Source organism: Rhinolophus hipposideros, assembly GCF_964194185.1.
Source record: "Rhinolophus hipposideros genome assembly, chromosome: 2".
NCBI lineage: Eukaryota > Metazoa > Chordata > Mammalia > Chiroptera > Rhinolophidae > Rhinolophus > Rhinolophus hipposideros.
In genome coordinates, this window is record NC_138048.1 from 29,345,234 (window position 1) to 29,365,061 (window position 19,828).

The window sequence follows — 19,828 nt, forward strand, 5'->3', positions numbered from 1 at the left end:
AGGCTTTTCAAAGGAAAACTTTTTGTTCCAAACCCACATTAACCTATGGTGAGAAATGATTTTAGGTTGTTTTCAAAAGATTATTGCAATGTTCAGATGTACTGCTTAATGATAGAAACAGGTCAGCACATTGTTGATGGCCCTTTGCAAATACTGATCTGATTGTGCTACACATTTTCATGGGTTTGGAAATATCTAAGAGTCTTGTTTTCTGTTAGATCATAGCTTGATCTACAAATTCATTTTAATAATGATTCTATCATAGATAGGGGGTTGTTGGGGGACAGGGTGGAAAAGGTGAAGGGATTAAGAAAAAAATATTGATTCTACCTAATTGTTTTAATTCCTTCTTCAGATTGAGGATTATCATACACCATTGGAGTAATGGGAAAAAGGGACAAATATCCATTGAATACTTTATCTTTTCCAGGGAATTAAAAAATAACATATCTTAATATATGTATTTCATCCTTTTGATAACAGCATAATTTATTAAGCATCTACTTAATAACATATTCTTTGCTGAGAATATTCCATATACTGTCTCTAAACCTCTCAACAGCTTTGCATGCAAGGTATCATTAATTCCTTTTTAGAGGTGAAGTAGCTGAATAATGGCAGAGCTAGATTTTGAGTTCAGATCTAGTGAACATAAGGCCCGTTCTTTAACTAAATAAAATTGATATCTCCTATTCAAGAAATGATGACTTCACTTAGTTTTTTGTTCACACATGAAATACTGCTCTATCGGTAATATCACCCATTAAACTACAGTAAATATCATTTAAAATACAAAAGGAGGTTAGAAAAATAACATCTGAGTTTAGCAAGAAAATTTCTATTTAGAACAGTACAAACTAGTGAAAGGAGAATTCTCTGTATCACACCCATATGGTCCCATAGACATCTACGGATAATGCACTTATCCAAGGAAAGACAATTGTCACATTGGCTCCAAGAGTGAGAGAGCATGCATGTAGTTTGAAAGATCCCAGCAGCCCCTCTGGTAGCTGAGAATCATTAGTATCCAGACATCTTCACAGCATTATGACTCTCTAATTAATCATGGGCCTATATAAAAAGGGTTACCCGAAAGATATTTATGTATCTTCATAAAATTACTACTGAAAACATTATGCGTTGTGATTTAATGTTTCTTTAAAAATCATTTGGATGCATTCTTTTTAGAGTTCAATGCCATAAAAATTTGTCTTTCCCGATGAAATAAATAAAAAATTTTAAGAATATTAATAACAAAAATAACTCTGAAGAAAATAGCATGAAGTGTGGTGAAGTTCTCATCAAAGATGGAGCCCAATCATATTTATATTTGGCTTTGTGTCTTGGCTCTCAGAAAACTCAGCTTTATATTTTGTAATAAATTACAACTATTTTTATCTTAGATTGCTGATCTAAGATATCTTATATTGATGATCTATCTTTTGATGGCTCTCTTTATTTGATGCATAATCTTTTGTTCTTAATTTAATGTCCTGCTTTATATGTCTTTAATTTTAAGCTGTCTCAAATAATCTTTTGTATAAAAAGATCATAAGTAATACGATTAAAAATAAAACAGTTTCTATTTTTTCCGTTTAAGACTGCCCATCTCTAAATTGTTTTCTGACATTTCATTTTCATTAATCACTCATATCTAATCATTCACATATTCTTTTGATTCTTTCTTAAAAGAGTCTTTCTTTCCTTCTTTTTACACTCACCATTTCCACTTGCAGCATTCAAATCCAGTCTTTCTTCATTGTTGAACTAATGAATGTTCTCCAACTGATCTTCCTCTTCCCAGTATCTTTTCTTGTCAATTCTTCTTCCCTACCTCCTGCCTACAAGTGGGCATTGGTCACCACTGTCTTCTAGTTGCTATGTACTCGTGATTTAATGATAAAAAAGACAGACACTAAAGATAGACACTAAATAAATAATGTGATGAATACTGCAACAGAAATGTACAGGGGCTACTCTGATCTAATAAAGGGTCTCTCAGAGTTGGCACTTTTGGCGTTTGTGCTGTGTAATTCTTAGTTGTGTGAGGCTCTACTACGTGCATTGTAGGATAATTAGTAACATCCCTGGTCTCTTCCCATTACTTGCTAGTCCCCAGCTGTGATAAGCTTAAGTGTCTCCAGACATTGCCAAATATCCCCTGGGGGCAAAATTGCCTCCTAGTTGAGAATCACTGTTCAACTGTAGTCTATGTGGGTTGAGGGTGAGTTTATTGTGAATGTGTTTACCTATAAATAGGACATTTGGATTGAGAGCTAAAGGATAAGAATTAGAAGAAATTAGGATTGTGGAAGGAAAGGGTAGGAAGTTTTGAGAGATTGGAGGGTCTCAGTGTTCTAGGATGGAAGCCCCGTATATGCAAAAATCCTGAGGTGGGAATGGACCTGGAATATTCCAGGAACTGAAAGAAGGTCAGTATGCACTAACACAGAGATGCACAAATTTGCATTGGGCTGAGAGATGCACAAATTTGGCCATTCTATGTGTAGACAATGCTCAGAACTACGAGCAGTGAGAAACATGGAATGATTATCAGCAGGAAAACGACAGTATATGGAATTCGACTAGGAAAATGACAGGAGTTAGGATGAAGGGGAAGGCTGTGTCTGCAACAGTATCTTCAGTGAATGTGGTTGACTCTGGGCAGGAGTGTTGACGATACCAAGGAGGAATGTAGCAGGGACACGACTAGTCAGTTATGGCATAAGCCTCTGGGGCAAGTCTGTATGCATGCATATTTGTATCTATAGATGTATGATCTAGCTTTCTATTTTAACCAGAGTCAATTTTGAAAGTGTCTTGGAAGGCCTTTATAGGGCAATACCCTTGGGGAGGAAGTGGGGGTGGTGCAGAGGTGTAGCTTGCACGAGAAAGGGGCACAGCAGAAGCAGTCTTATAGAAGGCAAGGGAAGAGAGAAAATGTTTGATGAAGAGGTTGAGGATATAAGGCAGTTTTCTCCTTATGAAACTCCTAAGGATACTATTTGAGGCAGGGGAGAGAGGGGGTGGAGTTTGGGATTAAAGGGAAAAGACATACAGATTTTTCTAGAGATGATAGCCTGGCACAGTTTAGATGTCTAGGGATCCCGTCCCTTCGGGCAATGAACAGGGAAGGCTGGGAATGTGGCTCATAGTAGGTTAATTCTGAGCATCTCATGAGGGATAGTGGGTACTTGGATCTAATAGACAGACGGGGAGATTTTGGTACCATGAAATAAGTGTTCCCAAATGCCCATTTTTATAATGTTACATTCTAACCCCTTTCTCCCTGACCCTTTCAGAAACCTCATAAACAAGTGAAACCTTGTTTAGCCTATCCTTCACATCTTGAGTTACACTTTTGCTCCACACAAGCTTTGCTCTGTCTGGTCTGGCCTTATTCTCATAGCATGCCTATTCTCTTGGCCCCCTCCATGCCCCAAATGTGGTTTTTCCTCTTCAAATACTACCCATTTTTAAATGACTTGTTCAGATCCTGTCTACTCCATGGCACCTTTCCAGACCACCGTGCCCACAAATGTTGCCTGCTCTTCTTAATTGGTACTTAATTAAAAACTGCTGTGGGGCTTCTTTTGTACTGGTAGCTTACATATTGTTAACTTTTCATGGATATGAATTCGTTGTTTCTAAAATTAAATTGCAAATTTCTTGAAAGTGCAGATCAGGTTCTGTGCCTCTTAGTATACTCTGAACGGCCTAGTATAGGACTTGACACACGAAGTCGCTCAACTATTATTTAGACTAACACACCAGTTACGATACATATCTTTTTTCCTAGGATAGATGAAGAAAAGTACTACATGTGGCATGTAGACTCAAGGTGTGAATCTGCCTGTGCATTCACTTTCGCCTCTTCTGTACAAAGACTCCGAGAAGGATCTGACTCACTGTTGTGCTTGTCTTGCAGAGAACACATTGTCCTTTGTCAGATGAACCTGAGATAGACACAGATTGGCAACCTCAAGCCTTCAGTTGTAGCAACAAGGAGATGAGAGCAGCTCTGGGCATGGATGGAGTGGTCGGGAATGCAGGAAAGGACCTGCTGCAGCCAGAATCAGTGGTAGTCGGGAGGACGACAAGTACACCGAGGCCAGGCATAAGGACAAGGAGATGAGGGAAGTCTAGGGGAGGTGACAAAATAGTCAACAATTTGCCTTAAGTTTGTGTTCTAAAGTTTCAATTGGGAACTGCTTCCAGGAACATTTCAGAGAGAACAAGCAAATTTTCAGTTATCAATGAACAGACTTTTACCTGGATGGTCACAATTGGAAGCACACTTCCTTCCCAATTTTACATTTCCAGATCCTTTGCTGAAAGCAATGGGTGTGAGGCAAAAAGAATTTGGTCTAAACAAAGAAAGGAAAAGTGGTGGTGTGTAAATTGTTATCTGACCACTTCGAGCATTCTCAAACAAAAATGCGGCTTTAACTCTGTTTTGTCAAATAACAATACCTTTGCCAACTATCCTCCCCATTAGGACAGATGATGGTAGATACATTTTCCCACCTGGTCTTTGTTTGATTACTGTTTGGCAATTGAAAGATTTTCCATCTCCCTCTGGGTTGTGAGCGGGGGCAATAGAGCTCTAAATCAGGCCCAAGGAACACCCTCAACAGGGTCTGACTACTGCCAAGAGTGGAGAGACGGTTATTTCATATTACCTTTCTATTATTCCAGCTCAGGTTCATTTTCACCTTTAAAAATAACATTGATGCGTGGGAAGTCCTTCAGCAAACCTGAAACTGAGAATTTGCTTGTTTTTAGACCTGGAGCTAGTTTTCCCCGTCTCACTGCCTCACTTGGATAGGTTTAAATCCAAATCTAAGCCTCCGGCCAGTTCGAAATTCGGACCAATTCCTATAGTGTATTAACCATCCATATCTTTTATTTTCAGATGTTTTGACATCTTAGAGCCTTGCTGAGCGTGAAGAGACTGCTTCTCACAAAGTTAATTCCTAGAGATAGCAAAATTTCCAGAGCACTTTTCATATGCAAATCAACCCAGAGCCTTTACTCCCAGCTCATGCTCCCTCAGAGCTACTTTCCACCTGTGTTAGTTACCCCAGGACCAGGTACCAGACACACAGGGACAGTGCCTGGTTCTGGGGCATTGTTCATATCCTGCCCCAGAACCTGCTAAAATTATTCAAACTAGCCATTTATCCTGTATTGCCTGTTCCTTCCCACAGAATCCAAAAGGAAGGCTCTTCCCACATTGTCCCTGGTTCCTCTGTCTCCTGGCTGATGCTGGTGCTTCTCTGTGTGGCCCCTCATGATGACATGCCCCCTCTTCTTGGGACCTGTGAGTAACAAACTAGCTTTTCAGTGGCAATCATGTCCTAACCTATTTGTCTCACCATACCTGAGTAATAATAAAACATATGTTTTCAAACATACAGTTATGATATTGAACCCGGTTTGGCATAATCTTGTAAACAACATGGCCATCAATATTAGTTGAACCCCTTTTTGTGGATTGTATTAATTTTTCCTGAACCACAAATATTAATATTGCTAAAGCTTTACTGTCAAAGCCATCACAGAGAACTTGGATGAATGTTTTACTATAATTCACATCAAGTTTCTCTCACTACATAGACCATTTTAACATTATGTTCACTATGACTAAATTATGAGGTCCTTGAGGGAGAGAGCGCTGGCTAGACTGTGTGTGTGTGTGTGTGCACGCGTGCATGCCAGAAGAGCAGAACTTCTTTAGCATTTCTGGCAGGGCAGTGAAGTGAAACTAGTACATACTGTTGGCCAAATAGTACTCACCCTCTAGCGGAAAATTTTCTTCTCAATTGAGTGGGTTGTTTTGGACGAATATAGGTTAAGGGGTAAGCGAGGATAGAGATACCTGTTTAGTCAATGACAGAAACCAGTTCAGGCCTGTGGTTACTGATATCACCTTTAAGTCAAGAACCATATGATTTCACTGATATGTGGGATATAAAACTGAAAGAAACAAAGGAACAAGATAAACAAATAAAGAAACAAAAACTCATAGACACAGACAACAGTTTAGTGGTTACCAGAGGGTAAGCGGGGAGGAGGGTGGTAGATGAGGGTAAAAGGGATCAAATATATGGTGATGGAAGGAGAACTGACTCTGGGTGGTGAACCACAATGTGATACATAGATGGTGTAATACAGAATTGTACACTTGAAACCTATGTAACTTTACTAACCATTGTCACCCCAATAAACTTTAATTAAAAAAAATCTTGGTCTTTTATTATATTACTCATGGTGATGGGAACCTTGAAAGTTACTAAGTTTCTTGTTGAATTTCTTCCCTTGTATTTTATATGCAGAAAATGTGTGTTTTGCTCTTTTTTGTTTAAAATAGAGGCCACATTAACTTTAATCCCTGCTCCTATAACAAGATGTCAAAACAGCCCCAAATATATCCCAATTATTTCTAGTGGTCCCCCAAAGTAATCTCTCACCAGTGTGTCAGCTACAGTTAACAGCGCATGTTGTTGTTTTTCTTCCACTGTCTCTCATTAGCCCATGTCTACTGTTTACAAAGATCCTCAGGGAAACCTCATAGGTGGCTTGAATGGTAGTGCCTGTCATCAGCATGCCTCTGTGGACATAGTGGTGCTATTCCCAGCTATGCCCTGATGTGCCAGAGCTAGTAGCTTCCATGGAGAGGCAGGGAATGTTACCTCCACCCTGCTTCACTACTACATTTCCACAGGGCCCAACATTTCACAGAATTTCCTGTGTATTCAGTTTTGGGCTTCATCATTCTAACCATGGAGATTCATATCCAGTTCAATAAGACAGAGGGTGATAAATTCACCATGCTACCTACTCATTCATCTGTCTCCCACCCCAGCTCCAACCCATCCCTCTCTACATCAAACACCCTCATTTACTCTAAATGCAACACTCCCACAAAATAGTTTTGAACATATTGGAGTCCACACATTTCTATTTCATGAGGGAGGCTTTGTTTTATCTTTATAGGAGACCCCCTCAGATAGTTTTCCCAGAGCAAAAGAAGGTCCACTCCAAAGATGAATTCAAGTTTCCACGGTTTTTAATGAGAGAACAACTCAACGCTTTGAAAGTATAGTTTTTCTTTTGTCTACTCTCTCCATCAGATTTTCAGAGATCTTAGGGCTAATTTAAAGCTCAAGGTCAAAAACTTATTTTTCTTCAATTGTCTTTGCGATGAGGAAGCTTCCACTAATCCAGCAGTTTGCAATCTTGCTCGTTCTTATCTGATATGTGCCGTGCATTTATGTGCCTTGGCACTCTTACCAATCAGATCAAACTTAGCGACATAGATAGACACTGTTTCTTGCTTAATTACAAAAGTCTCAGTTTACTGGGATAAGATAATTAAACAGAACATGTGTTCTAAGTATTTAAAATATATTTAAACAACAACATGGTTTCTCTGTGGCCCAACAGAAACTGTCTCTTATTTTTAAAAGCATATTGAAAGCATCATGAAACTTTCTTAATATTCTCATACTTAAAAAATGTTTTCTAAGAATATCAAGAGTTCTTTTTTTCTATTCTTTGGATCTTACTTGAAATATAATGCTTTCATTGATATGATCTAGGAATTAATTAGATGCTTATAAAATTTATTTTAATTGACAAGGAACATGTCAAGAATTTTCCATGTTATTGTATTGCTAAGAATTGGTAAGTGTCCATATTGGTAATGGAATATTGTTCAGTACCTGCAGAAGAAAATTATATCTTCCAAGAAAGTATAAAAAGCACCACTGAAATTACACGTGTAATTGAAACTAAATATAAAAGTTTTGAAACAAAGAATTAATGTTACCCATTATTTTCTTATTTTTCCACTTAAAATTTATATAAGGCCTTTTACATAATGAACAAAAGGATAAGTTTTACCCCGTGAATTTATATTTTTACTCGTTAGAATATAATTGTTTATGTACTACAACAGTGGAAATGAAACAAAGACAGTGACTAACTACATAGTACACATAATACACCACTCACTTTTGCTTACATCTTTCCTATTCAGTTGTCTCAGATATTGATTTTCCTTTTAAAAAAGATCAGGTAAATCACATGATCAATATAATTGAGCTCAAAACTATTCTTCTGAATATTATTTTTTTAGTAAATTGGCATAAGAATTTGTGTTTTCCAACAACTTCAGGGTGGAACTCACCTTGAGCTTGCACCAAGGGGGATAACCTCTTATATTTCTACCAAGACCCCACCAGTCCTCTATGCAACCCAATTCCTTTCATCCTTCATATTTTTTAGTAACACATCCACACATACTTCTAAGAATTGTTTATGAGGGCATACTACATGAAAAGCTAGATTCTCTATGGAAACAAAGATAAGTGAAACACAATTCCTCAACATAGTAATTATGTTCCAGGGTGAGGGATGATACAAGTCCAACTTTAACTGCAACATAAGGGAAAGTATGTCAAATAACAACAAGAAAAATTAAATAAAGCTCATAATTATTCAAAGGAAAGAGAAATACGTGGCATGGGAATTAAGGCAAATCTAATAGGAGAAGTGATACTTCGTTCACTCATGCATTCATTCATTAAACAAATATAGGCAGTGAGCATAGCATAAGATTCAAGGAGCTGAAGGAGGGAGACAATAGACTTTCAAAAAATGTGAGGAAGACTTCCAAGGAAAACAAATGATGCAAAGAAGTTCTCTTGCGGGCACATTATTCTAAATGATGCATAATTTTCTATAGATCAGGAATTAGAGATAAGATTTTAATGATAAGTTTGAAGTCTGATTTAGGAAGCTCCTGAGTTTCAGAACCAAGAGCTTAAATTTCCTTCTGAGTTTGACAGAAACTCATTGTAGATTGTTGCATAGGAGAAACTATTGTTTTGGGGAAAAAACTGATGATGCAAATTTTATGGTCTAATTTGAAAGGTGCGGTTAGGCTAAAATCAGGGAGACCTATGAGGGTGTGGAGGCTGTTGCAGTAGTAAGAGAGAAATTGAACAAAGATGGTGGGATAAAATAGGGGTAGAGGAAGAAGAGATGAGTGGGATGTAAAGTAATTAAGTTGCCTTCCACAGGGTACGATTTAAGAGGTATTAAAAGAGTTGAATGTGACATGCAAAACTTTAAACTGTTAGCGGAAGTAGAATAGAATATCTTTACCTTGGAAAAGGGAAGGATTTCTCAAATATGACATGAAACACAACCATTAAAAAGGAAAGTAGGACGTATTAACATTAAGAACTTTAGAAAGCACCACATGCTTTAGAAGGCACCAAAAAGCAGCAAAAATATGGCCACAAACTTGGAGAACATTATTTGCAGCATAAGAAATGGATAAAATATTAGTATACAGAATTAGGGTGGTGGCATTGCAAAGCTTCAAGGCAGACAATCACAATCTAGTCTAAGCACACGGCATCCTCTTGATTTGGTAATGTGCTCCTTGCAATTGTGCAATATGGTGATACTGTCTAAAATATATACAGAACTCCTATATAGAAAAAACACACACAACTAAATAGAATAAGTTAAAAGACGTGAGCAGGTATTTCACATAAGAGCAAATACAAACGGTCTAAACATATTGTAACAAGATGCTAATCCTCATTAGTAATTAGGAACTTGTAAATTAAGATCACAGAGATATTAATTTATACTGCAATTGGTAAATATAAGCTGACTGACAATGCTAAGGGTTGGTAAGGATGCAGATAAATTAGAGCCAGAATTATATTCCAGATGTCTACCGATCAAATTTCAGACATTTGACTTTCAAACGCTTTTCAGGAATATGTTATATAGGAAAGTGGGAGTCTTGCTACAAAACAAAATCCCTGAATTCCAAGCAACTTAACAAAAATGCTTTAATTTATAGGGCAATATAAAAAAATCTTTGAGTAAACAGGATCGCATGAATCCTGGATCTAACAAATGGATCTAACAAATAACTAACTCAAATATCTTTGGATTTTATTTGAAAGTAAAAGATATAAAGGACATGCTTCTATGCTGAGCAGGAAAGTGGACAGTTTCCTAAAATACTCCTGTGGAATCTCATATAAGCTGGCTCTCTAAAGTGTAAATAATCCATTTTCTTCCCTTGTCTATGGTGCCTTGGTAATCATGAGATACATTCAGCTTCAGGGTAGAAATGACGTTCTGAACTTTCCAAACCTCTCCAGAGGTTAGTTGAGTAGCAGCCTGTCACACAAAAGGAAGGTATTCTCATTTGAGAGAAATTTAAATTTTATTAAAAAGGGGGATCCTTTCTATACAGTTTTGTGGTGTAAGCTTTTTGGTTGTGGTACATGCTGCTCTTAAAAGTGGCCGAGCTTTATTATATGCAAAAAACAATCTTCCAAGGAAAATAATAAATACATTTCTAATTTTGTCCTTGTGGAATTATTCCATTGGAAAAAATGATGTGCAGCCCTGGGACAGGTATCCAAAAACAGCTGGAAGTCCAGAGCAGCGGGGAGGGCACTCAGACTGAATGTTTTATCTGCGGAATCTGAACTTTAATTTTATTCCTTCTAAATTTTGTTCGAGACATTTATGTTTTCTTCAGCCTTTCCCTGGAGAAATTTATTTTTCAAATTTGGGTAAGGATTATTTTCATAGGCCTGCTCTAGAGAGTCTTAAGTAATTGATACAGAAAAATGTTTTTTACTTACTTATCTAGATATTTGCTCAATACTCCACTATAGTTGTTCTTAATATTTCTGGGGCTATTTATTTCTTTGAGAATATGGCAAAACTGTGATCCATGTCTCAAGGAAATTTTTTATATAGATGACTGCAAGTTGAAGGTTATCGTGGCCCCCAGATTAAGTGTCTTTCTTTTTTTATCTAGTTTTATTGAGATATAATTGACATATAACGGTAAAAGTTTAAGGTGTACAATGTATTCATTTGTACACTTATATTTTGCAAAAATGATTGACACTATAGCATTAGCTAACACCTCTATCATGTCATAGAATTACCGTTTCTTTTTTATGATGAGAACATTTAGCTTACTCTCTTAGCAACTTTCAAGTCTATAAGACAGTATTAACTCTAATCACCATACTGTACATCAGATCCCTAGAACTTATCTCATAACTTGCAGTTTGTACTCCTTGATCAACATCCTCTCATTTCTCCCGTCTCCCAGATCCTGATAAACACTAGTCTAGTCTGAGTTCAACTTTTTGCAGATTCTACATGCAAGAATCTTTTTCTTTTTAACTTATATTTCTTTCTTTAACTTATTTCACTTAGCACAGTGCCCTCACAGTCCATGCAAATAACAGGATTTCCTTTTTTGCTCATGGATGACTAATACGCCATCATATATATATATACCACATCTTCTTTATCCATTCATCCGGTTAACAAACACCTAGGTTGTTTTCATGTCTTGAATATTGTAAATAATGCTGCAGTGGGTGTGCAGATATTTCTTTGAGATCCTGTTTTCATTTTCTTTGTATACATACCCAGAAGTGGGACTGTTGGATCATATGGTAGTTCTACTTTTAAGTTTTTGAGGAGCCTCCATACTGTTTTCCACAATGGTTGAACCAATTTTCATCCCCGCCCAAAGTGCACAAGGGTTCCCTTTTCTCCACATTCTCACCAACATTTATCTGACATTTTGATAATAACCATTCTAACAGATGTGAGGTGATATCTTGTTGTGGTTTTGGTATGCATTTCCCTGATGATTGGTGATAGTGAGCACCTTTCCATGTATTTGTTGGCCATTTATATTAGTATGTCTTTAGAAAAATGTTTATTCAGGCCCTCTGTTATTTTAAAAATTGGATTTATTTATTTTTTTGCTGTTCAGTTGTAAGAGTTCTTTCTATGTTTTGAATATTAATTCCGAATCAGATACTAATTTGCAAATATTTTCTCCCATTCCATAGGTCGCCATTTCATTTGTTGATGATCTTCTTTGCTGTGTAGAGAGTTTAATTTGATATAGTGCCACTTGTTTATTTTTGCTTTTGTTGCCTATGTTTTTGTGAAATCCAAAAATGATTGCTAAGATCGATGTCAAGGAGTACACACTTTATTGTTTTCGTCTAGAAGTTTTATGGTTTCAAGTCTTTTATTTATGTTGAGTTGATTTTTGTGTATGGTGGATAGTGGTCAAGTTTTTCCAACATCATTTATTCACTAGGTTATCTTTTCTATATTGAGTATTCTTGGCTTTCTTTTTAGGTATTAGTTGACCGTATATGTGGGAGTTTATTTCTGGGCTCTCTGTTCTGTTCCATTTGTCTATGTGTCTATTTTTATGCCAGTACGATATTGTTTTGATTATTGTAGCTTGGTAATATTGTTTGAATTCAGGGACTATGATGCCTCCAGCTCTGTTCTTTTTTTTCTCCAGATTGCTTTGGTTATTCAGGGTCTTTCGTGGTTCAATACACATTTTAGGATTATTTTCTATTTCTGTGAAAAATGCCATTAGAATTTGATAGAGATTGCACTGAATGTATAGATGGCTTTGATAGTATGGGTATTTTTAACAATATTAATTCTTCCAATCCATGAGAACAGAATATCTTTCCATTTATTTGTGTCTTTTTATACTTGTTTCATCAATGTTTTATAGTTTTCAATGTATAGATCTTTAATTTCCTTGGTTAAATTATTCCTAAGCATTTTATTATTTTTGATAATATTATAAATGGGATTTTTTCTTAATTTCTCTTTCTCATAGTCCTTGTTAGTGTATAGAAATGCAACTGATTATTGTATATTGATTTTGTGTTCTCAACTCTACTGAACACATATATTATTTCTAACAGTTTTTACTGGAGTTCCTAAAATTTTCTATATATAATATCACATCATCTGTAAATAGAGACAATTTTACTTCTTCCCTTCTGATTTGGATGCCTTTTAGTTAGTTTTCTTGCCTGATTGCTTTGACTTGGACTTCCAATACCATGTTGAATAAAACTAGCAAGAGTGGGCATACTTGTCTTGTACCTGATATTAGAGGAAAAGTTTACAGATTTTCACTACTGAGTATGATTTTGGTTGTGGTCTTGTTATATATGACCTTTATTATGTTGTGGTATGTTCCCTATATGCTTAGTTTATCGAGGGTTTTTATCATGAAAGGGTTTTGAATTTTGTCATATGCTTTTTCTGAATTTATTGAGATGATTTTGTTATTTTCTTTTTCATTTTATTAATGTTTTATATCACATTGATTGATTTGCAGATGGTGAATTGTCTTTGCATCTGGAATAAATCTCACCTAATCATAGTGTATGATCCTCTTGAGGTACTGTTGAATTCAGTTTGCTAATATTTTGTTAAGAATTTTTGCATCTATGTTCATCAGAAATATTAGGTGGCTGTTTTCTATTTTTGTACAGTCTGTGTCTAGTTTTGGTATCAGCATAATGCAGGCCTTGTAAAATGAATTTGAAAGTGTTTCTTCCTCTTTTATATTTTAGGAGAGTATAAGAAGGATTGGTATTAATTCTCTTTCAACTGTTTGGTAGACTTCACCAGTGAAGCCATCCAGTCTTAAACTTTTGTTTCTTGGGAGGTTTTTGATTAGATTCAATCCTCTTACTAGTAAATAGTCTGTTCAGATTTTGTATTTCTTCATGATTCAGTCATGGTGGGTTATTTCTAGGAATTTATCCATTTCTTCTAGGTTGTTTAATTTGTTGGTATGTAATTGTTTATAGCAGTGTCTTATGATCATTTGCATTTCTGTGGTACTAGGTGTAATATCTCTTTTCTATTGTCTTTTTAGTCTCTATTTCACTTATATTTTCATTCTGATTTTGCTATTTGTAACTTTGGGCTTAGTTTTGTTTGTTTGTTTGTTTTGTTTGTTTTCTAGCTACCTTAGGTAGAAAGGTTGTTTATTTGAAAAAAAAAATTTTCTTGATGTAGGCATTTATTGCTATAAATTTCCCTCTTAGAACTGCTTTTGCAGCATCCCATAAGTTTTGGTATATTGTATTTCCCTTTTTATTTGCCTCAAGATATTTTTTGATTTTTCTTTTTATTTCTTCTTTGACTTACTGGTTGTTCAATAGCATGTTGTTAAATCATACTTGTGATTTTCCCCCAGTTTTCTTCTTGTAATTGATTGCCAGTCTTATGCCATTGTGGTGAAAAAAGATGCTTAATGATTTCAGTCTTCTTAAATTTATTAAGACTTGTTTTGTAGCCTAATGTATGATCTACCTGGGAAAATGTTCCAGGTGCACTTGAGAAGTATGTGTATTTTGCTGATGTTGAATGGAATATTCTATAAATATCCATTAAGTTCATATGATATAATATGTTGTGTAAGGCCATTGTTTCTTTTTTTGATTTTCTGTCTGGATAATATATCCATTGTAGAAAGTGGGGTACAGAAGTCCCCTAATATTATTGTATTAATGTATATTTCTCCCTTCAGATCTGTTAATATTTGCTTTATATATTTAGGTACTTCTACATTGGATGCATCAAAATTTACAAATGTTATGTCTTCCTGTTGAATCGACCCTTTATCATTATATAATAATCTTTGTTTCATGTTACAGCCTTTGGCTTGAAGTCTATATTGCCTCACAGAAGTATAGCTATTCTGTTTATATGACAGTTTTCCGTTTGTATAAAATAAATTTGTCCAACGTCATTTTCATTCTATGTGTGTTCTTAAAGCTGAGGTGAGTCTTTTGTAGGCAGCATACAGTTAGGTTTTTGTTTTTTTTCTTAATCCATTTAACCACTCTATCTGTTTTGATTGAAGAATGTAGTCCATTTACATTTAAAGTAATTATTGACGGGTATAATCCCACTGTTGCCATTTGTTAATTAATTTCTGATTGTTTTTCATTCCTTTGTCCTTTTCTTCTTTTCACTCTTCCTTTGTGATTCAATAATTTTTTTGTAGCGGTGTGCTTTGATTTCTTTTCTTTACCTTTTGTGTATTTACTATAAGTTTTTGTTTTGTGGTTACCATGAGGCTTACAAAAAACATATTTATTATAGTCTATAGTCTATTTTAAGTTCATAACAACTTAACTTTGAAAATTTAGAAAAGGTCTAAACATTTCTACATTAACCCCCTCAACATTTTATGTTTTTGATGTCACAATTTTCATCTTTTTACATTGTATATCCATCAAAAAATTATGGTTGTTATGATTATTTTCAATACTTTTGTCTTTTAACCTATATGCTAGAGTTATCAGCGATTCCCACCACCATTACAACATTAGAGTATTCTGAATTAAACTATATATATTTACATTTACCTGTGTGATATTTACTTTAATATATTTTCTTGTTACTAATTAACACTTTTTGTTTGTTTGTTTCAGATTGAAGAAGTCTCTTAACATTTCTTGTAAAGTGGGTTTAGTGGTTAATCCCTTCAGCTTTTGATCGTCTGGAAAAGTCTATCTCCTTCAGTTCTGAAGGACAGCTTTGCTGGAGAGAGTATATTTAGTTGGCAATTGTTTTTCTTTTAGTATTTTGAATATATCATGTCACTACTTTCTGGCCTGCAAAATTTCTGTGGAAAAATCTGCATATATAGTCTTATGGGGGTTATCCTGTAGGTAATAAGCTATTTTTCTCTTGCTGTTTTTAAGATTCTCTCCTTGTATTTAACTTTCGACAATTTAATTATATTGTGTATCAATGTGGGTCTCTTTGTATTATGCTATTTGCAACTTTCTGGGCTTTCTGGCTCTTTCTCTCCCCACCCCCCCCACCCAAGTTAGGAAAAATTGCAGCTGTTATTTCTTTGCACAAGCTTTCTTCCCTTTTCTCTCTCTCTTCTCCTTCTGGGATTTTTATAATGTAAGTATTGGTTTGCTTGGTGGTGTCTCATAAGTCCTTTAAGCTATCTTTACTTTTTTTGGATTATTTGTTTATTTATTTATTTATTTATTTACTTACTTACTTACTTACTTATTTGCTGCTGCTCTGATTGGGTGAGTTCCTGTCTTTGAATTCACTGATCCTTTCTTCTGCTTGATCTAGTATGCTGTTGAACCCCTCTATTGAGTTTTTCAGTTCAGTTTTTATGTTCTTTATCTCTGTGATATCTGTTTGGTACTTTTATTGCTTTACCTCTGTTGAAATTCACACTTTATTCATGCATCTTTTCCTGACCTCGGTGAGCACCTTTATGATGATTATTTTGAACTCTCTGTCAGGTAATTCACTTGTCTCTGTTTCATGAAGATCTGTTTCTGGAGTTTTATCTTGTTCTTTTGTTTGGAACACACTCCTTTGTTTCTTTATTTTCCTTGACATACTGTGCATTAGATGAAAGAGCCACTTCTCCCAGTCTTGACAGAGTGATCTCATGTAAGGGATGAACCTCATCAAACATCCTGGTCTGTGCTCTTAATTGGCTCTCACAACCTTCATGGTTGTTCAAACTGCCTTATTTGTTTTTAGTGGCTCTCATCAGTTGAGAGTGTGCCAAGGCCTGACAGCATCCCAAAGGGGAGGATTGCAGTTAGCACTTAAATACAAGCCACTTGGAAGCCACTCTTAGGCAGCATCTGGAAAAGTAGGTAATTAGACCCCTTCCAGGGAGAAACTGTAAGGTGGGCCTTTTTTCCTGCTCCCTCTGATAAGCTTCTTTTTCTACTGGGAGAGAAAAGTTGAAATGTGGATTGTGTTTTTTGCAGTGCCTTTGTGGCTTCTGTATTTGCATTCCCTATTTGTGCCACTTATCAGTACAGTTGACCCTTGAACAATATGAGAGTTAGGAGTGCTGACCTATGCACATTAGAAAATCTTCATATAACTATTGACTTCCCCCAAATTTAACTACTAATAGACTACTGTTGACCAGAATCTTAGGATGACATAAAGTCAATTAACACATTTTGTATGTCATATATATTATATACTGTATTTGTACAATAAAGTAAGCTAGACAAAAGGAAATGTTATTAAGAAAATCATAAGGAAAACACATTTACAGTACTATACATATTTGTTTAAAGAATCTGCATATAAGTGGACCTATGCAGTTCATACCTGTGTTCAAGGATCAACTGTATATTGTCTCTCATCTCCAAATCCATCTTTGTTTGCTTGTTTTTGTGCTTTTACAACTGAGCCTTGTAAAAGTTCTCCTTTTCCAGCTGGCTCAAAGTAAGGCTTTATAATTAGGAAGAACACTTCCAGGCATAGACAGAAGGGGCTTTTCTTTCTGCTTCTGCTGTGCCTAATTTATAACTCCCATGGCATGGCTAACAGTGGGAGACTCAGTGACATTTAGTCTTCAGCAAATCATCCTGGCCCAACACAGTTTAATTATATTGTGTCTTTAGAGAAATGTCTACCCAGGTACTCTGTCCATTTTTAAATTGGATTGTTTGTTTTTTAGTTGTTAAATTGTGTGAGTTCTTTATATATTTTGGACACTAACCCTTTATTGGGTGTATCATTAGCAAATATCTTTCCCATTCAGGAGGTTGTCTTTTTGTTTTGTTGATGGTTTCTTTCACTGAGGAAGAAACTTTTTAGCTTGATGTAGTTCCATTTATGTATGATTGTATGTATGTATGTATGTATGTATGTATGTATGTATGTATTTAGTTTCTCTTGCTCAAGGAGATATATCAAAAAAGATATTGCTAAGAGCAGTGTTAAAGACTTTACTGCCTATGTTTTCTTCTAGGAGTTTTATGGTTCCATTTAACATTTAAATCTTTAATCCTTTTTGAGTTTATTTTTGTGTATGGTGTAAGAAAGACACACAAATTTTTAAAAACCAACTTTGGAGGAAGCAATTTGTCACAGGCACTGATATCGAATTTCCCTTTACATGGAGGTACCTAGAAGGATTCCCTTGAAGTTAGGCATATAATTGGAAGTAATGCATGTCATTTCTATATGAAAGCATTCAATGGCTAGTGCTCAACTCTACAACCTATTCTCCAAGTACCTATCTTTGTGTTCATTTGGCTGTTAAGTAATCTCTGCCTACTTAATTACCAATATCTAAAACATGGGCCAATGTTTGCTAAAGAGGGTCCTAAGGAACAAGAAATGTTAGGCAAGTAAAATGTTGAGGTTCAATTAATTGATTAATACTATGTTAAAATTTTCCCTCTGTAGAACTTCTGAATGTGTTCAGTAGGCTAACATATAATGTCAATCTCTAAGAAGGGGACATTTTTCAAACATTTTTTTGACCAAGGAGCCTATAATTTCTGTGGCAGATGAAGACTATAGGTGGGTAGTTGAGCCTTATCAATGGAATGCTTCCTTGGGGAAATGACATCACTTCTGCTTATGTGCTTACCTTCTAAGGAATTCTTCCAGGTACCTTTAAAGAGGGGGAACCTGATAATCAGTGAACAACAGCACAGACTGCCACAAATTACTATCAGATTAATTAAAACAACAACAGCAAACAAAAATGGATTTCTTGTGATGCTGGCAGCCTAAAGGATACGCCAATAGAAAAGTGAATGAAGTTAAAATGAAATGGCTTATAGATTTGTTGACTCTGAAGGCGGTTTTTGTTATTCATGCATAGGATACTCCAATACACATGCATTACTATACTATTGATTATGTTGGGAAAGAAAACATGTAAAGAGATTAAATGTTTTATCTCTGAAAATTATCACTGAAAGAGATTCAATTCTTTATCTCATTGTTATAATAAGAAACTTATGCATGTCATTGTTTCTTGGCTGTTGCAAAATGTCTAAAATTTTTAAAAATAATAACAGCCAAGGGTTTTTGAATGTTTTATTACAGGAAACCTAATATTCGAGAGTCCTGGATTTTGTTAGGGTTGTTCTATTTTACATAACTCTCTTTAAATTTCCATATTTGCATTAGAACCATGTTTTTGCATTAGAAATAATTACCTAACATGGACCATTGGTGTTTAGGGCACAAAATAGTAGAGGACAATTGAAGGGGTGTTAGAAACTGAGATTCGAATTCTAATTAGTAAAAGTGCAACCTTAGTCAAATTCTTTAATTTTTTGGTCCTTGTTTTTCACCTGTAAAAATACTGAATTTGAGATAGGTGATCTTTATGACCCTAGAAATTTTAGTAAAGATATTTTACAATTTCAATTGCACATACTCTGTAGGAATGGACTTATAATCAATGTGAGAGTTCACATTTCAAGTGATTCACTTTTCATTCATCAAATATTTAATGAGTAAGCATTAAGTGAGAGACTTCTATCATTCTACAAGGCTCTAGAGATACAGTGAATAAGTTAAATCAGTTTATGACACAAATAAGCTCATACCCTAGTTTCAAGCTTCGTGGGACTTTGCTAATTAAATGGGTTCTAGTGGAATAGACCGTAATTATACCAAAACCCTGTGTTCTGTTGGGATGTGATAGAAGTGGGCACTAACAATACATATTCAAGAGAGTGGGATGATTGCATTCAGATCACTGGGATTATTGGAAACTTTTGCTTTCAACAACTTGAATAAAAATTTGTTGTTGATATCATATCTGAACAAAGTGAAATGGAATTGTGAATTTTTAAACTGGCAGGAAGTTGCTACGAGAAATTATGAACCCATTTCGAATAACAAAACAAAAATTGACAGAATTGATCATTAAATACTTGTAAAAATGTTTTTTTGGGACACAGGACCAAGAAATTTATAATGGTGATAAGATGGCATTGCTAGTAAAAGAAAATGTTCACGTTTCAATTTTTAAAGTAGTCAATCATTTTATTTATATAATTGACTCTGATGTTAAAAAGAAGATGAATCTGATGATGGAAAGAATAATTATTCCCTGATTTGACAGAATTGCAAGTGTTGAGTTTGGGAGTTG